Raw genomic sequence first — 21,391 nt, forward strand, 5'->3', positions numbered from 1 at the left:
TGAAACCACAACCACTTCACTTTCCAACAAACAAATTTGAGCCATTGCTCAGTCCATGGGACCTTCAACAGGGGAAACCACCTGCAGCTGGATTCCATATTGGGAAAGGGAAGCTAAAGTAAATGGGTGGACAAATCAATATATTTATTTAGTGGTTGCAGCTTCATTGCCACCCAATCTCAAATCACCTATTCCCGCCAATATTATAGATAAGCACGTAGATGAGGAACCACAATCAAGAGAAGCTAAAAAGAATCTAGCTGCCGCACTCTTAGGGGAAAATCATTTATATCCTAGTGTATGATGCTGTATGATTGAATATGGGCATTTATATATCATTGATATTATCACTGTTATACAATTGCAACCATTCTTATACAATGTTTGTCATGTAAGGTATCAATGGAAAAGTTGTAATCTGCTAGGTATGATAATCCTGTTTATATGCATGTATCCGCTTTGCATCTGAAGTTATGAATATGTATTTGTATCTCAAACATGTATTTTGGTCTGGGTGATACCACAGGATAGTTTAACATACAGTCTAGCCAGCCCCTTGTTGCTGAATCATTAAAATGTTTGATGGGCCATTCAGGTGGTGATGGGCCATTAAGGGAAATCAGCTCAATAACGAGTCTTCCTGTGGATGCCTCAGACAGCGTGGAGCCAATGGCTATCCCTGTGATTCAGCAAAACATGTAAAGACATGTGACGTGGACATCTGACCTAAGACGCCATCTTTGACAGTAACTTTCCATGCACAGGGACTATGGGCCTTGTTTGGGACTGTAACTTCCCATGCACATGGGAGAGGGTATAATGTGCAACTGGACTATCCCCATTTTGCCTCATTCCTGCTCCAGCTCTCTGGACTGTGGATTTACTACTAAAAGGAGTATTTTGAACTAGGGACTGAGGGCCCTTCCAATCTTTTGGAAGTTACCAAAGAGACTTTTGCAAGCCAGCAGTCTATTCCATCATTGCTACAAACCTGATTTAAGGACCTTTCAATCATTTGTATATATATGCTCTTTTAACCATTTTAACTCTATTCTTTTCTTTTATTAATAAATTCTTAGTTTGCTTACTAATGATTGGCTGACAGCATGATATTTGGGTGAGATCTGAAATCTATATTAACCTAGGGGTAAGTGTCTGATTTTTCTGGATCGGTAGAACCTCAGGTATGGTGAAATGGGTTTTCAGTAACCTTTCACTGTACAAGACCAATTTTCTGATGGGAATCATGGGCTGGAATGCCGAAAGGGGACTGTGTTTTGGCTTCTTGTCAAGCAGTGTGGTACTGCAGAAGCTCTTTTGTCACTGGTTTGCTGAATCTAATTGTAGTATAAACCATCAGTTTTCAGGTGTGCCTACCTCATTTCTTGCAGTCTGCCCTGAGTGTGGCATTCTTCGTGTGGTCCATTCTAGGCAACCGGTCATACCTAGCATCATGAATATAAAACAAAGGGAGCATGAGACCTCCTTAGGGTTTTGAAACCCACTTTTTTGGAGTGGAATGATTTAATCTTCCTGAGTGCCTCACTATGTGTAGGCATAGTGCATTAGGCTGCAGTAGCTGGGTAGCTGGGATGGGGGTGGGAGGGAGGGGCAGGGAGGGAGCAGAGAGGGGGCTGAGCTACCCTCAACACAGGGCTATGCCTGACTTTGGGTGCCCAACTTACAGGATATTAGTGTCTCACATTGCATGCCCAAAAAGTGAGGCACCCCAAATTAGTAGTTACTTTTGAAAACTTGGTTGCATGTGGCTCACCCTCAGCACCTGTGACAGAGCCAAGAATAGAACCAATGTCTTTTGCCAATAAAAAGGATCTTTTTTTTTTTTTTTACCCTGTCAATTTCACTAATACTTTACAATAGGCGTAGCAGTGTCTGTTACGTGGCTGCTCCCTGGCAATGAGCCTGCCTGGAAGATAGTTGGTTTTATTTCATTTGTTTTTTGCTTGCTTGCCAGTCCTGCTTGCTTCAGCACCTGATCGGGAGCCAGCCCTTTCCGCCTAATACCTGTGATGTGTCAGCCCCATTCAGCTTAACTCCCACCTGACAAAAATGTTTTGCTGGATCAGCTTCTGTTAAATGAGAGAGATTTGAAGTATTAAACCCTTCCAATTTCTTGCTCTGATAATATAAAATTGAAATTCAAGATGGCTCAGTTGCCAGTGAGGTGCATTGGAAATAGCCAGACCAAAGCTGGGCTCATGAGGAGAGGAAGGCTCCAGCTAAAGATTAGCAACTGGATAAAGCAAGAGGGCAAAAACCATATTGTGAACTTAAGGCTGCTTCATTGTCCTAAAGCTCCAGCAGGAGTTTCCTGCACTGAGCACCATACACCATTGAATAAATAAATCGGAGGAAAAAATAACATGGTTTTCTTTACTACTTTTTCCCTTATGGTTACAAGAGAGTGTAATTTGCCTCATTTAATGTACAACCACCCAGTTGCACTACCACACATATGGCAGTCCTTCAGCTTGTCCTTTCCATCAATGTTAATTTCTGAATACTATGTAAATGCTAGAACTGGGGATAAGTATATGTGGAGTAATTTATTTGACAGTTATTGCAGTTACCTGCAGAATAGATTATACGCAGACAATGTTCAGCCAGCTTTAAAGGTGGTTGAATGATGCCAAAAATGACCTAGCTGCTCCCCTGTGTGTAGGAGGCAACCATCCTATGGAAGAGGTCCCTCTCTCTAGTGCTGTTGAGGCAGTAAAATGGTAACATTTTATGCCTTTCCCTGGCTATTTGTTGGATTGTTGTGCCTCATTCATACTGTAGCTATAAAGAGCTTTAAAAGCTCTTTATTTTTTGTTCAGTGTTGCCAACTCTTGTGATTTTTATCATGAGTCTTGCAGTATAGTGTTTTTCTTTAAGCCTCAGTTGCTTGAGTTATGAGATTGTGTAAGAATCTCAGCTTTCATTTAAAAAACCCAAAGATAAGTTGCCAGCTCTCATGGTTGCAAACAAAAGCTTGAGAATATGACAAGTGCACCCTAAAGGTACAGAAACCAGAAATCCAATACAAAAATCTAACCTTTTTTTATTAAAAACAAACCCCATGATTTTTAAGGCAATCGCATGATTTTGGGGGCCAGCTTCATGGTGTTTGAACATATGGGCTTCCCATTAACATAATCCTTCACGATGAAAGATGTCATATGCACATAAGTAATTATTATGCATAATAAAATTAGCAGCCTGTCCTTGCTTGCCTTCGTACAGTAACCATTGCTGTGGTGGTCACGTTTAAATTTCAGTTTTATTTCTACACCTCACTCAGGAGTTGTGACTGTTTCCAGTTTGTTTTGAATCAATTTCTCGTTGCACCTATAGAAACTCATAGGGTTGGACCATAAAGAATCCCAGCCTACCAGCTACCATAACAAGAGAGGGAAAAGAGACCTAGTGCTAACAGTTTCCTTTCATATTTGAGACAGTGTGAGAGATTGCACACTTCTAAGTGCTTAGGTTGCTATACCAACTACTTAGATTTTGTTTCTGCAGTATTTTTATAGTTAAATTGCTGTTGGACCTGACTGTATTAGGGCTGAATTTTTGTTGCCAAGTGAAGTGTGATGCAACATTTACATTCATTGAGTTAAGTATCAGAGGGGTAGCCGTGTTAGTCTGGATCTGTGAAAAGCAATGAAGAGTCCTGTTGTACCATATAGACTAACAGAAGAAGTCTATAAGGTTCCACAGGATTCACTGAGTTCACATTCAGAACTAATTTTTTTTAAGTGGAATTCACAATCTGATTAGTGGCCAATAAAAATACCTGGTATTGTAGCCCCCTGACTAGTGGGTGTTCTGTTTCTCATTCTGTATCTGCTCCACCAAGGATGTGAGCCTGTTGCAGCATTCAGCCTGGCTTAACTATTTGTAGACACTGGACTTCTTTCCCTCAAGCTTCAGTGTTGGTCAAAATGGTTGCTGTCACCCTATAATGATAAAGAGCTTGGAATCTTCAAGACAGAAAGAAAATAAGATTTATTTTCCCACAATTTTTTAAAGACTATTTTATAATACCAACATGATACTAAAGAACATAGTAATGCTGTCCATATATCTAGGCTGAAGATACTGAGGCCAAGTTTCTCAAAAACAGGAGCCCAACTTTTAACTTATTGAAAAATCAAGAGTCCACGTAAGAATTTAAGGGGCTAACATTTGACATCCAATTTTGAAATTCTTGGCCAAAGGCTCCAAATTATTTGGTGTTTTTCTGTTTGAGTCTTTCACAGACTGATCCTTATTCATTAGTTGTATTTTCCAAATAGTTTATACAAACAATTGTCAGCCTATGGTCTGTTTGCAAGCTATTGACTTGCAAGTGCACTATTTATGTATTTATTTATTTAAGTGCTGTGCAATGAGTCGCCTTTGACATATGTTATAGTTTCTGCTCCCTGATTGGATAATTGAAATGTTAAAACAGAAGAATAGTGAATAGCAAATGTCAAAAAAATAATAATAATTAAAAAAAAAGAGTAGCAAATACTCTTGTTTGCATATGAAGCTGCTTATTCTGGTGCAAATGTTGGTATTCATACAAGGAACAGACATTTGTGTGACCACAGACCAGTTTACTCTAATGCTTATTAACAGCAAACAGTAAGGGGTATGAACATGGTCAAACAACCACACAGTCAGAATTCAAATGACCATTCACAAATGCTGTTTTGCAGCTTTTAATCATCTCTATTGACAAGACCTCTTTGATTTAGTGGTATTATCCATCAGCACAACCGTTTAAGTTACTAAGTTACGTTCAGGCAAAAAATAATCATTAGAAAGCAATCTTAAATAATACCAATCCAAATCTCCCAAACATCTTACAGTAAGATCCATAATCAAGATGTCAGTTAATCATTGTGTTATTGTCCTAGAGATAGGAAAGGTTCTTGGTGGGACAAATGACTTGTAGATTTCAAAAACAGAGTATAAAACACTGACAGTTACCAGATCATGGTACAGCTACAACATTACAGAACAGCATATAGCACATACATTTATACAAAATGTATTCAGCTATAATATCAATCGGCTAAAGAAAGACTTAGAGAAGTGGAGAAATTAACGGATGTTATATTTTGTGAGTTAGTTTGTGGAGAGGAATAGGGAAGTAAGATTCTGGTTTTATTCATGGCCTTGGGCAAGTCACTTTGTCCTTCTGTGCCTTAGATATAATTCTTACTGTTTTTCTCAGTGATGTTGCTGCTGAGGCTTAATGAATTATTAATAAATGTAAATCACTATTAGATCCACAGATTAAAGCGTCTCTATATGTGCAGTTATACCATGCATAAGTGTAAATTGTACCATGAAAGTTCCTTATGCTGTTGAATCATCCCCCACCCTCCACCTCCCATATTTAATGATGAATCCAGGCATTAAGCAATTCCATGTAATTAAAATGTTGTGCACTAAAATTGTCCCCTGAGTTGCAGCTCTTGTTTTCATGGGGATTCCCATGGAAGGCAATAGTCTTCCAACATTGGCTGAGCACACATGAGAAGAATACAAACAGTGTAATGGAGGACATTGTCTAAAATAGCACCAGGCACTTTAAGCAGCCACAATACTCAGGACTAACCTGTCTTTGAGCTGGTGTGAATGCTCTTCTTAGCTAACAACCCAGACACATTCAAAGGCTGCATCATATTGTTTTTTAATATTAGTAGATTGAATTCAGAATTTTGCATTGTTGCTCCATTTATATTCTTAGCACGTCACACAAAATTAAGTGGTTTCACATATTCTTAGCCTGTAGCCATTCCATTTTTTGTGACCCCATTAGCACATACAAAAACTGAATAGGTTTGAGCCCAGTGCATAACTAGCTATATATTTGTGGGGGCCGGGAGGAATTCAGTTTAACCGTACACATCTAACTAATATACACTCCTCACTGGTCTCCTCACTTCACCACAAGCCACCAGTCCTTTCTAGACTTTCCAGCAACAAAAGAACTAGATTTCTAAAAGATATGCTCTAGGAATTATTTGTTGTTTGTGTTATACAAGAGGTCAGACTAGATGATCACAATGGTCCTTTTCTGGCCTTGGAATCTATGAATTTCCCTTCCCTCCCAAAGCATCAGCCCTTACCTGCCTTTCCTCCTCATCCAATTCTCAGCCTTAGGCCATACAACACTAATGGCTTCAATGCAGGGTCTGGCTGGTTGACCAGGACTTGTAGCAGCATTGACTGGGATCTGTGATTATTTACTCTTTGCGATAGAAGATTGGCTCCTTACTCCCCTCTGCCATATATCTGTCATATGGGAGACCTTTTTCTTCACTATAGGGGGTCAGGGTTGGGGGTAATGATTCCATTAGCAGCAACTCCTCCCTTCCCTGAATACAGCAGTACTAGCAGTGTGGAGATGCTCTTTCTTTTCCTCACCTCAATTCCTGTTCTTGGCTAATTTTCTCTGATGGTGACTTTTCCTGAAGTGAGAGCACTGCAGACCAAGCAAAGGAGGATTCATGGTACTGAGAGAGTCCTCACTAACCCCCAGGCAACAGCCGATCTGTAAAAAGGAGGCCTGTTATACTACATGCCAGTGACTGACATTTGAGAGGTTTATGCTCCCCAAACATTTGATCAGTGCCACCCTCATTGGACTCTGGAGGTCAGCATTTGAATGGGAAGCCTCCAGGGGATGTCTACAATGAGATCTCCCAGAAGCATTATTGGTGATCCAGCAGCTTCAGACTTCCCTGACTATAAGAATGGTATCACTGCTGCAGCACTCAACTCTGCAGATGACTCTGAAATATTTTGGATGAAATGTAAAGATTTTGTATATCCTCCCTTGATTTAGTCATCTACAATTCCATAGTGCTGTTAGTCCTGAACGCCTGGTCATGATGCCAAGCTGAATAAAATACATTATGCCTATCTAAATTAACCCAGTGTTTTCAGTTGGATTCATCTTCAGTTCATTGTTGTCTAGCATTGATGTATGCCACTGAAAAGCTGCCACATTTCATCCCAGAAATAGCTTCATTTTGATGCTGTTGAAGCAATTGCCTTGTATAAGCTGTATTTTAGCATGTAAAGCTCTTTTGGAGCCCATAGGATGAAAGCTGCTGTGAAAATGGAAAAAATAACATGCTTTCATCAATACCCGCATTATCATGATTAACTTGCCACAAATCATCAAAGGAAATATGGGACTGTCATGGAAGTTCTAAGTAAGTCATGATTCTTATGTCACATTGAATAAGAAGAGCATGTGAGGAGAGGTCCACTAGCTGTGATAAAATTACAAGAAGAAAAGAATCAATCCTCATGTTTCATGTGGTAAAACTAGTTGTGGTCAGGAAGACATTTCCATCTATTGTATAATAGGGCACAATTAGATACATTACACCTCTGAGGCATGTGATAGTAGCCATTGTGGAAAACAGGATATGGCACCAGTATGGCAATTTCTGTGGTCCTACAGTTACCTATCTGGCCTATGCTAGCTATAAATATAGACCAATATTTTGTCTTTTCCTCTTCTTTCAGTACTTATTTCTTCAACTGCAAACATTTAACACCAACACAGAGGTATCATAAATAACTTATTATTTTAACCAGTTATGTTAGTTACAAGCTACCTTGGTTATATCGTGGACACCTGGTGGAACAAAAGAATTTGCCAGCAATCTAAGAATGTAAATTCCTCCTAAATATCATCATTGTATGGTTCTTGAAGATGTATGTTAGGACAGAGTACTCATTCGCTGACATAAATAATAGACCTAAAGGCAGGCCAATAGCAGTAACACATGACTGCCAGAGTCCTTCTTTTTTTTAAAAAAATGGGTATTTTCCCTCCTCCTATTACTCTTACTGTAGTTTAGAGGGCCTTTGAAAATGGGTGTGTCTAGTTACCATGTTCCAGTTGGAAAATCAGACAGGTCCAGCTAAAGAAATAGATTGAAATGACTGTTCAGTCACATCTCAGAATTTGATAGGTCTAGTTATCTCCTTTTGAATAACATACCTGAGGACAGAGGCTTGGTCTACACTACCAACTTATGTTGATATAACTAGATCGCTCAGGGATGTGGAAAATCCATACTCTTGAGCACTGTAATTATACCGACCTAATCCCTTGTGTAGACAGCGCTATGTTGACAGAGGGCTTCTTCCTTTGACATAGCTACTGCCTCTTGGGGAAGTGGAGTCTTCACTAACTGCTAGAGCAGGGCAGCTGAACCAGTGCAGCTGTAAGTGTAGACAAACCCTCCCAGCCTGCAACTACTTTATGTCTTATCAAGCAAAACACACAAACAAGGTGTAAACCAAAAGGTCTTTTTTATGCAAAATGAAATGAGAAGTAAACAGCTGCTCTGCCTCTATAACGCACACCAGCTCTTGGAAACAGGAGTGGACCTGTTTGAATAGCATCTGCCCATGGTGGTGCTTAAACTGTGTTTGTTTTCCTTCAAAAATGCTGTTTTACTACAAATGCTCATTGTTTATGGCTAAATGGCCTGCAGGCTGTTTCAGAAAAAAATGTTGTTCTCTATAGAAATATACATAATAGCAGGAGGGAACATAGACTATCATTCTAAATGAATGGCCATATGCCACCCCTCACATGTGGGAAGTAGCTGTCAGTGCAACTGTAGATCTGGTCTCTGGGTTCTTCTCAGAATATGCTGCCAGTGAGTTAAACCAGCCTGTCTAGAAACATGATAGTGCTGTGTCAGAACAGGAAGGATTGTCTTATTAAGGGACTGGTTGGACATTTGAGTTCAGTTCCCAGCTCTGTCCCAAGCTTTCTCTATAACCTTAGGCAAGTCACTTTATCTCTCTGTGCCTTAGTTCCCCAACTGTAAAATTGGGATGATCATACACCCTCCCTTGTCTGACTTGTCTGTTGAAATAGTAAGCTCTTTGACTATCTCCTACTATGTGTTTGTACAGGTCCTAGGACATTAGGGTCTCTGTCTTTGGTATTGTAATTCAAACAAGATATAGCTCCATGCAGAGAAGGTAGTGTCCTACCAAATACTATGTTTATCTAAAACTCAAATATATTTATGTTTAGCAGGCTGTACATAAAACCCCATGATGAGCTGAGCTGAGGAGGTCTTACAATGTTTGATTGAACCACAGCTGTTCCTGCATATTGTCCTTTCAGAAATCTAATGATCACTTTAAAAGCAAGATATGAACATGGAAAAATGTAACACCAAGCTGGGTGTCATATGCCTCCTGCAATAGGGTGCACCATACTGCAGCCCTGCCATTTTTGTGGAGAATGAGGGCTGAATTGTGCAGCAACTGGAAACTATTTTGCAGTGTGTGTGATACATAGGAAAACAGTCAAAGCCGATCATTTTTAGGATTTAAATATAGATGACAGTATTGATAGCAGAGCTGGGCAAATGTTTTTGCCTGGAATTTTTTCCACAGAAGTAATGCAGATTCAGGCCAGCCAAAACAATTCATAGATTCATGTCAGTTTAAAAAAAAATCAAAACTTTTCTTTTTGACGTTTTCAAAACTAAATATTTTAATTTTTTATTCAAAATGACTTTTCATTTCAAAATGTGCTTCAAATTTACTAGAAAATAAAAAAAATAAAAAAGAAGAAATGAAATGTTTTGCTTGACCTAAAGCAAAATGTGTTGCTTTTCAGTTTGCCAAAAAAATTGAAAACTTTTTGTATCAGGTTGACTCAAAATGGGTTTTTTTCTTCTTCTTTTTTTGTTTCTTTGTTTGTTTTTGGAACAGCCACTGAACTGAAAAAAATCAGTTATCCACATAGCTCTGTTTCTGGGGTTAGTGGATACAAGATTGAACAGTCCAGGGTAGAAACATGTAGACAGCTCTTGGCAAGTTCAGGCGCCATCTTCTCAGTGTGTGTTTCACAGTAAGTTTCAGTTTACGGTACATAAAACACTTGTGATCACCGTAAATCTTTTATACAAATTATTCAGAGGTCAGTCTGGACTTTTTATTTCTCAATATAATATAGACACACTATAGCGGTTTGAAAAGGAAAGAGATTTGAGAGTACATAGGCTAATCTTTGCCAAAAAGAAGTGCAAATTCCAGTGCACTGAGCTATTGCAAATTTGTGATAGATTACAACCCTTATACTTCAGTTTTCTATTATGGAAAGCAGAGTAGCTAAATTAGGGAATAAGGTCACCTGTTGCTTGTGGAAAACCATTTAACTTTTCCATATGCTAGTATTTTAATATGAAAAGACTTTATCTGATCTCCTTAGAAGGTGGGCACCCTTAGGCAATCGTCGGTAAAGCAGTGTTTAAAATCATTGTCTACTTTTGTCATTCTCAGATGAGTATCTTTTTTTGATCTGTGGCCCCAGTTAAAGCTTGCATTACAAGAAAGGAGACTGAACCTAAAGAGCCTAAGGTGTCTTTACAAAACTCATGCGACACGCTGGCAGACCAGGTGCCATCTCTTGCCAAATGCTTCAGCCGAGCACTGACAAATTCATTGCTGAAAATCAGTCTGTTTCACCTGTCTGTTAAGATTTTTGAATTTATATTGAATTTATAACAATGTGTTTCGTTTTTTGTGAAATACTTGTAAATTGCTGCCTACATTAATATCAAATTAATATCTTCTCTCAAATCTTTATCTCATGCTATAAGGTAATATTTAAGTTTTTGCTTTATGACTGTAAAAAATGTTTGCTCTGAAACTGTGAACTCAGTCAGGAGGGATCATATCCTAACCACCAAGAAGGCTGGTTTGGGGAGATGAAAACTGTACATGCACCTTTGTCAGGCTGACCCCTTGTGACCTAGTGTGAATTCACCTCAAAGGTGGGCACCTGCCTTTCCTAAGGGGTTCTATAAGGAGGTGGCAACTTCAAAACCTTCCAGCATTTCCATAGCAGCCATTCTGATGGAGGCCTGGTGGGACAATAACAGAGACATTTTTCCCCTGCTTTCTGGTGTGTTTTAAAATTCATTAACAGCCATAAGATAATTCTGAGGAATTGGTCCCACCTCCTGAGTATGGGCCCCTCATTAAAAATAGTATAAAAAAAAAGTATGTTGTGTGTAAGGACAGGAATAATTGGCATGCCTTAATTTACAGTATAGAATGCTTAGACATAGGGCCGACATCTTCAAGTGTACAGTTTTCACCTCCCAAATTAAAAGGAGGTAGGCACCTGTAACAGGGTGCTGGCTAGAAGAAACAAGCCAAGCTCCTGTTAGCCCTGTTCCAGAGGAAAAAGGGTTAGTTGCGCTGGCTGAGGGGCCACGCCCTAATTACCAGAGGGGATCCACCTGAAGGCCTGGGTAGCCAGCCTGCCCTATTAAGCTGGCTAAGAGAGAGAAAGGGGGGAGAAATAGGAAAGGGAGGAACGTAGGCTCTAGATCCCTGCTGGCTGGGAAGCTAGTAGTCTCCAGGAGTGTTGGTCTCTGTAAATACTTGTAAATAGTAGGTGGTGGGAAGGGACACAAACAATAAAAGGACACGGGTGTTGCACCTCCGTTGGTCTCTGGGTGTTTTTGGGGCCTAGGCCAGCGAGGGCCGGTTACAGCCCCTAATACCTTTTGAGGATCTGGCAAGAGCCAAATTCTACACTCAGCTATATTGCTGTAACCCATTGATATCAAGGGTGCTGGCTAAGAGTAATACATAGCAAATAATCAGCTATATTCATGACCAGAGTTTAGCTTGTACAATTTATCCCCAAACTGGGGTTATGGTGAATTGCCATTTTCCCTATGCAATCAATTGCTAAGAAAGCTAATAATAATCTTAGGATAACAAATACAAATAATTTTAAAAGACTATTGCAGTGTGCAAAATCATATCTCATTTATTTTACCTTAAAATGAAATAAATTTTGTGCTTTAAAATCAATTTCATGTTAAAATGGTCATTTATTGCATATTAGTAATTAGGCCTCAGACCAAAATTTTCATATGTGGGTGCCTAAACTTAGCCATCTAAGTCCATATTTTTGCACCTAAATGCCTTAGGCTTTGGTTCAGCTAAGCATTTTAAAATATGTTTAATTCCTGTTATTTCAGTGGGAATAGACTACTTACATTGAGTATATATCTAGGAACTTTTCTGAATCAGGGCCACCTTCCTGATTATGAGAAGTACTGAGCATGCATTGCTTCCATTAATTTAGGTGCTTAAAAGACATCTAACCCTTTATGACAGTCCGACCCCATTTGTGAGCAATAAACTTTTATTGAAAATGTAACCCTTTGACTACAGTTGGATGTGTGTGTTCAGCATCTGTGAAAATCATTTCACTTACTGAGATACCTCGATGTGGGTTTTGCTGCTCAAATTTAAAATATATTTACCAGTAGGTTTAGTTAAACAAAGTATCACTACAGCCTACTGAAAATGGCTGCCATTCAGACCAGTGTTCAGTTCAATTTTCTGAAATATTTGTACAAATACAAATGGTTAGAAAATAGCACAAATTGAATACAGTAGCACAAATCAAATACTAATTGAATTTTCTTCCCATCCTTACCAAGAAACCAACCATTTTTCTTTCCTAAACTGCTGTCAACAATCTGGCAAGGAGACTATAGACTGCACACCAAACAACGGGAAAAGAGCCAGTTCTGATTTTCCTAGGTCAGCGGTTCTCAGACTGTGGGTTGGGACCCCAAAGTGGATCATGACCCCTTTTGAATGGGGTTGCCAAGGCTGGTTTAGACTGGCTGGAGCCTGGAGCTGAAGGCCGAGCCCCACTACCCAGGGCCAAAGCCAAAACCTGAGGGGTTCAGCCCTGGGCAGCGGGACTCAGGCTGCAGGCCCCCTTCCTGGGGCTGAAGCCCTTGAGCTTCAGTCCCCCCATCCCTCCAAGGCACTGGGGTTTGGATGAGCTCAGGCTTCAGTCCCCCCTCCTGCGATTGTGAAGTAATTTCTGTTGTCAGAAGGGGGTTGGGGTGCAATGAAGTTTGAGAACCCCTGTCCTAGGTATTATTATTCAGCTAGTGGAAACATCTCTGAATGCCAGCGGGGATAGTATGGGGACAATGCCCACCAATCATTATTGGCTAGAGAAGGCAGGAAAGATCATATATTCTGTTTATTTTTACCTATCAAATGTCTTTGTTTTGCACTGAAATGTGTGGATTCCATTCCTTTTGGATTCCATCCTGTGCCTTCTATGATAATCAGTTAACCTGTCTTGGATATTGATGACAGTTTACTTTCCACCAGACTTGATTTTAAATATTTGCCATGGAAAAGGGCAAGACCTGGACCACGCCTCACAACAAAACAACATTTTAGCTTCTAGCTGAGGAAGTTCCAATGACCATTTGTGATGGACATGCTTGTCTGAAATATGTATTGGCTACTTCATCCAAGCCCAGTAATTCACAACCACAACTATAGCAGGACTCTCTCAGCATTGGTAGAGAGTTCTAAAATTCAAACAATCTCAAACTGGAATAAATCAGCTGAAATATTAAAGATAAATTTAAATTAAACTTGCATCTGACTGAACAGGAGTGAGATCCTGCTTCATTTGCAGATTCAATCCTACTAATTCCTTGTGCCCCGAATGGAACAATATAAGACATAAACTCCCTTTCCCCCCTGAAACTGCAGGAGATTCCTTCATAACAACCTGAATTATGTTTTTAACATTTGAAAAGTCTTTCCATGTGGCACCACTGAGTATCATAGGGCAGCTAAGGCCTAGATCAGTGGTTCCCAAAATTTAACAACCTGTGAACCCCTTGTCAAATCTCACGAGCCCCCTCCTAAAAATGAATATTTCCAGGGATTTTCTCCTTTACCTGAGTATAAATGATAAAAGCAGTGAACTTGGAAATATAAAATTTGTTTTTATGACATGCTTATTACACACTATTTATTATTAATTACACTGCTCTACAGCCAAAATGCTTCTGAAATAAATGTAGTCAAACTTTACTAATTCTGGGTCACTGAGAATGAAAATTATGCTTAAAATTGTTGATTGGCTCTAGTTTTCAAGATATGCTATTGGGTCAGTATATACGACCCTTGACTTGGGAATGGCGGAGGATAAGTGAGTTATAAAGGGAAGGGATCTCAATTTAAACCAGAAATGACTAAAATACATCTTTGACTGGATCTATGAATAAATCTATGACTGGGTTTGGACACTACTTGCTTTTTAGGCAAAACAATGAATGATGCAATCTGAAGCTGGTATTGCGTCATGCATGATATGAATTGCATCATGTTATTCCTAGAAGTCATGGATGATGCAGTCATAACAAAGCTTACATCACTCTGCTGAACAAATTGCCCTATATCAGCTCTAGAAATCATATAGTGTCGTGCTCTCTTATTTGTCAGTGTTTGATTTTGCAAAGGGACACATTTCTGTTTAGCCAAAGTGAGCAGAGATGCCTCGTACTTGTGTGAACAGTGCAGATAACTTCTGCTATGTTTGTGGTGAAGTGACTTTTGCATCACCAAAGCGCAGTATAACCACTATGATTAAGAAAGCCTATCACCTTTATTTTGGCTGCAAAATTGAAGATCAGGACAAGAGGTGGGCCCCACACATATGCTGCAACACTTGTGCAACAAATCTTCGCCAGTGGTTGAACAGGAAAAGGAAATCTATGCCTTTTGCAGCGCCAATGATTTGGAGAGAACCAACAGATCATACCAGCAATTGTTATCTCTGCATGGTGCCTCCAGTTGGGAAAGGTGTGTCAAAGAAGAAAAAGTGGACTGTGCATTATCCAAACATTCCATCAGCTATACGCCCAGTACCCCACGAAGAAGGACTGCCGGTTCCTGATGCACCAGAATCATTCTCACTTGAATCAGATGAGGAAGAGGAAGAGGATGAAACTTCTGGTCCTGAACCATCAATGTCACAGGACCCACATTTTCTCCCATCCTCCTCCTCTGAACCACACCTCATAACACAAGGTGAACTGAATGACCTTGTCAGGGATTTGGAACTACCCAAGAGTAAGGCAGAGCTGTTGGGCTCCAGACTACAACAGTGGAATCTCCTGGCAGGTGATGTTAGGGTTTCCATGTTCCGTGACCGTCAAAAGGATCTTGTCCCATTCTTCTTCATGGAAGGTGATCTTGTAGTCCGCAACAACATCGATGGTGTGATGGCAGCCCTCAACATCGTTCACAATCCAGATGAGTGGAGACTGTTCATTGATTCATCGAAGACGAGTCTTAAAGCTGTTTTACTGCATAATGGCAATGTTTTGCCATCAATTCCAGTTGGTCATGCAGTCCATATGAAGGAAACCTATGACAACATGAAACAACTTTTGAGGTGCATAAACTATGACCAACATCAGTGGCAGCTTTGTGGCGATTTGAAGGTTGTTGCTCTCTTGCTTGGTCTGCAGACTGGATACACAAAGTACTGCTGTTTTCTCTGCGAATGGGATAGTCGTGCAAGAGATTCCCACTACATCAAGAAAGATTGGCCACTCCGACAGTCATTGGAGCCTGGGAGGAAAAGTGTTCAGCATCCACCACTTGTTGAATCAAGGAAGATTTTGTTACCACCCTTAGACATCAAGCTGGGTCTGATGAAGAACTTTGTCAAGGCCATTGACAAAACACAAGCAGCTTTCAAGTACCTCCGTGGAAAATTTCCAAGGTTAAGTGAAGCTAAGATAAAGGAAGGTGCCTTTGTTGGTCCTCAGATTCGTGAACTTGTTCGAGATGATGCATTTGACCATGCACTGCGTGGCAAGGAAAAGACGGCATGGAAAGCCTTCCAGTTAGTGGCAATAAATTTTCTCGGAAACAACAAGGCAGACAACTACAGGTTGTTGGTGGAAAACCTCCTCGAGGCATACAAAAGCCTTGGTTGCAACATGTCACTAAAGATACATTTTTTGCACTCTCATCTAGATTTTTTTCCACCGAACTGCGGAGCAGTGAGCGACGAGCACGGCGAGCGATTTCACCAGGACATTGCAACAATGGAGAAACGCTATCAGGGCAAATGGAGCCCATCAATGCTTGCAGACTATTGCTGGACAGTGACAAGAGATGCTCCATTTAATGAATACAAGAGACAAGCCAAGAAGCGCTGAGTAGACACTGAATAGGACTAAACTATGTACATAATAGTTTTTTGCCTTTTGTTTCATAATAAATTGTATTTAGATAACCCTTTTGCTGCTTTTTAAAGTGTTACATAAACAGGACAGGTGAAATATTATCATGTAAAGCAACCATAAACACATGAAAAGACCTAGGTTTACAATTTATGATTAAAACTCTACTATCTACACAATATACATAGACATAAAATGTAAAAACTTAAATATCTTAGAAACAGTAGCCAATCAGTTGTTTTAATTGTCATATTTGAATTCAGCACATCAAAATACATAATAAATAGCACATATTATCTCTGAAGCAGACGACTTCTCAAAAATTGTAGACCAGTGTTATTATTTATCATTACATTATTTTTATTACATTATGAAAATGGCAAAACTCTTCCAAGATCTCATTTTTGTAGCTTGTATCACTTTGAATAAGCCTGTTATAAGACAAGGCTCCTATGTTTCATCAAGGAGTATCAGATGTGAAACAGCATGAAGGTATTTAAGAAGCCAACTCAAAGAGTTCCTTCTACACAAGCATTCAGGTCTTGAACAGTCCAGGCAAATAATGCACGTTACAACAAAGCTTAAATTTGTTCTTCATAATAATTTTAAAAACAATACTAGCTGCCTATTTAACTTTAAAAACAGCAAAAGATATCCACCTCCCTTTCCATTTCTTATAAGGAGTTTTGAAGTTTAAATCTCCTCAGTGTGATAGAGATGCTGGCTTTGATCTGCTGAGCTCTTGGAAGTCCAAGGGCTTCAGGCTGCTGGCCCTGTGCTGCCCGGGATCCCTAGGGACAGCTCTGTCGCCATTAGGGAATTTTTTCCTGGGAACCCCCTGTAACCTTTCGCGAACCCCCAGGGGTTCACGAACCCCAGTTTGGGAACCACTGGCCTAGATGAATCTTTGTTATTATTGGTACTGCAGTACTGCCAGGAGGCAACAATTGTATGGCTCTACCGTGCTAGGTGCTGTACAACCCCTTAAGAAAAAGTCCCTACGCCAAAGATCTTACAACCTTAATAGAGAAGACAAAGGGAAGTAGTATTATCCCCACAATATATTTGGGAAACAGAGAGACCAGGAGATTAAGTGACTCACACAAGGTCACATAGGAAGCCTGTGGCAGAGTCCAAAATTGAACCCAGATCTTCTAAGCTTTAGCCCAGTGCCTTAACCACAAGATCATCCTTCCTTTTAAACTTTTTACTCTGTTCTACAGCTACCAGTCTGATGAGCAAACAAGGTATTGTAATATGAGTTTGTTATATTTTTGTTCTAATGTAGGTGAGTGTGTTCTCATGTAGCTGAGAAAATTAAGGACTGGTTTAAAAATAAAATGCCATTGTTTTCACTCGGATCAATACCATTCCCTGAAACTAAAAGAACCGCTGAAAGGGTTTCTCACAATAGAAGGCACAATTTATTGTTTTGTACTAAGCCCTCTAATGTTTCACTTTCTGTATATAAAAGACCGTACAACGTAAGCCACCCCTCCACACACTCGCACAATGCAGTGGTAAAGAAAACGAGTGGGGAGAGAGTAGAAAATGCATATGGAATATAGCTAGCATTCACAATATTAAATACTACATGTAGTTTGGTTAATTATATATACATGTTGCCTGAATATTTTATTTCCGTGCATTATAAAAGTAGGAAGATGTGTACAGTACCTGTACAACCAAGCAATCCAATGCTAGTTCGCATGAATTTAGCCAGGCTATAATTTAGATAACACATATAATCTGTGTTTTGTCACCATTGCACTGCTTCCATTTCCTTTCTGGCTCATGCAGCTCAGACATTCGACTTATAGCCACATAGTCACCAGAAAAATAAACTACTAGACATTCAAATCCCCATTCAAATCAAATGCTTCAAAGCTCACTCTAATAAATAATATCAACCAATTTTCAGTTTGATTCCTCATGTTCCTCACACAAGAAAAAGGAAGGAAAGAAAGGCTGAGAAGGAAGCAGTTTAACAATATATAGATTCACTAACAGTCAGTGAATAAAACAATGAAGGCCAAATTCTGTTCTCAAGTTTGCATGTGTAAGGAAGACAGACTGACAGTCTCTGGGTTTTTACCTGATGATAATATGAATTTATAACTGTAGGACTATTTGTATATAAAGTCGTTTTAGATTGAAAATTTTCTAGTTACTGTAAAACCAAATTAACTAGCTTTTAAACACTTTGTTACTCCTACAAATCATGGTAAGCAAAACTTAAAAGATCTAGAGATTTGGCTTAAACCCCTAAGAATCATATTGTATCCAGCTCCTTGATTGTGATTTCCTATTCTATAGTCAAATAAAAGTGCTACTTTCTCTGGATCATTTACTCTCCCTTCCAGCTTCCCCATGCATAGTTTTGATCTGTTTACCCGAAAGAACTGTTTCAGCTGGAATTCTTTTTTACCTACCCACCTGACTATCCTGTGCCCTGACTATGTCTTTCAGCCTCAACATAATTGTCCACAATCTGATCCATCTTGTTTTCTCTACTATCTACTCTACCTGTCCAGATTTTTCCATGCTTTTAATGAACCCTTCTAAAAATATATATATTTCTAGTAAAAACAGAACACTGAGTATGCTTCCCCCTTTTATTTTATTGTAGGCAAAGCCAGTTGTTCCTGGATTCATCTGCTGCTCACGTCACGCATCTTTGCATTTAGCACTAACTGACAACACAATGTACCCTCTAAGGCTGTGTATGCAACAGTGAAGCACACACTGTTTGCCTAAGTATTTGTTGTTATAATTATTATTATTATTTATATATATTGCAGTACAGCCTAGGAATCCCAATCCCATTTTTCAAAGTGGGGTACAAACGTGTAATAAAATTATAGTTCCTGGCTTGAGGAGCTTCAGTCTAAGTAGTAATTCATAACTAAACCTGGGCCATGACACCACAATTCTCCTCTGCTATTTTCTGAAACTGCCATGAGCTTTTTAATCTTTCTTGCATTTGGATAGATACCATAGGCTGTACTGACTATGCCTTAGGAAGCCACTTCCCTGCTACCAATGAGTGATCCAGTAATTTTGAGGGGGAACAGGTAATCAAAAGTTCTAAGAGTTATGGGGGAAGTGTTCCTATAATTAGCTGGACATGCTGCTTTGCTAAGACTATTGTGGAGCAAAGTGATTGAAATAAGGAATGGAGCTTTTGCATAAGAACAGAGATTTGTTCTAGGACTGCAGTGTCCATCAAGCTTGCCATACAGAAATGTTCCTTGCTTATCTAGCATGGGTAGATTACGTTTGTTGTGTGAGTAATCTCAGGTGGCAAACTAAAATGTAGCCAATAAGACACTGAGTACTGTTAGACTGGTGTGGGTAGTTGGAATGTTTTCTCTCTCTCAGACAAGTCTATACATCATCAAAAACTTGTTGTTTTGATAAGATGCACTCCTTTTCCTTTCTAGTTTCTTACCAATATGTTCTAACAGAGATGCCGTCATAGAAGTTGATAATAATGGGAACAAATCAGCTACGGATTGTAGAAAATTGATAAGGAAGCAAAGAGACACAAGGAGAAATCTGTGGCCAGCAGAGTTAAGGACAATAAAAAGGCATTTTTAAAGTATATTAGGAACAAAAAGTATTGGTCCATTAATAGAGGGAAATGGTAGAATTATCAGTAATAATCCAGAAAAGGCAGAATGTTAATTAAATATTTCTGTTCTGCATATGGAAAAAACAGATTATGTAGTCATATCATATAGTAACACTCTTTCCATTCCACTATTATGTCAGAAAGATGTTAAATAGCAGCTACTAAAGGTAGACATTGTAAAATTAGCAGGTACAGGTCTTGCATCCAAGCGTTTTCAAAGAGCTGGTTGAGGAGCGCACTGGACCATTAATGTTGATTTTCAATCAGCCTTGGAACACTGGGAAAGTTCCAGAACACTGGAAGAATGTTAATGTTGATCCAATATTGTAAAAGGGTAAACAGGATGATCTGAAATGGATTCCTGGCAAGATAAGAGAGGCTGATATGGGACCTGATTAATAAAGATTTAAAAAGGGTAACATAATTAACATCAGTCAACATAGGTTTATGAAAAAGAGATCCTGTCATACTAACTTGATATTTTTTGGACAAAATTACAAGTTTGGTCAATAGCGATAATAGGGTTGATATAATATTCTTAGACTTCTGTAAGGCATTTGACTTGGTACCACCCAACATTTTGATTAAAAAACTAGAACAATATAAAATTAACGTGGCACAGGTTACATGGATTAAAAGTTGGCTGATAGGTCTCAAAACATAATTATAAATGGGGAATTTTCATTGAGCGGGTGTGTTATTAACAGGGACCCATAAGGATCGGTTCTTGGTCCTATGCTATTTAACATTTTTATCAATGACCTGGAAGAAACCATAAAATGATCACTAATAAAGTTTACAGATGACACAAAAATTGGGGAAGTGGTAAATAATTAAGAGAACAGGTCACTGATACAGCACAATGTGGATCGCTTGGGAAGCTGGGCACAAACAAACAATATATGTTTTTTAGTACAGCCAAATATAAGGATATATCTACATTATGATCTAGGATGTGACTCCCCTGCTTTTGTACACATACTTACACTAGCACTCATGCAGCTAGTGCAAGTATAAATAACATAGCTGTAGTAGCACGGATAGTGGCAGTGGACACACAGCTGAGCCATGCTGAGTATATACCTACTGGTTTCCAAATTACATTTCAATACTTTGCTAATAAAAATCACAATTGTTATCCCTTAAATAAAGTCTTTTTGATTTATGAAGAGTAAAGAAACTGTAGACTGAATCTCAGCGCCTTGATATTGTGGAGTTCACCACCCTGCATTTAAGCAGGGAGGAGTTTGGCTGGCTGGCCGGGAGAAGAAGGCAATGCTTTCTGGCTTGGGGGAGGAGGGAAGACGTAAAGCTGCTGGAAGAGCAGTCAGTGTGGTGGATGACTCACCACATAGGAATGTGGGGTTTAAAAAGGTCAGCTGGGCCTGGCCCCTCCCTTCTTTACTCAGAACAGGCTGCGCAGCACCCACCCTTCCTCCCTAATTAGGTCACAAATATGCCGGGTGTTTAGCTATATATGCTGTGGGCATTACGCTAGCCGCCCCACTAAGGGGGGCTGGGAAGGAATTTTTCCCTTACCACCATATTGGCCAGGTGCCGTGTGTGTGGGGGCCGGGTTCGCCTTCCTTGCAGCAGGTTCAGGTAGGCTCAGTTCATGCATAGCATGATGGGTGGTAGGCCATATGTCACTGTT

Source organism: Chrysemys picta, chromosome 9 (assembly GCF_011386835.1).
Source record: "Chrysemys picta bellii isolate R12L10 chromosome 9, ASM1138683v2, whole genome shotgun sequence".
Classification (NCBI taxonomy): domain Eukaryota; kingdom Metazoa; phylum Chordata; order Testudines; family Emydidae; genus Chrysemys; species Chrysemys picta.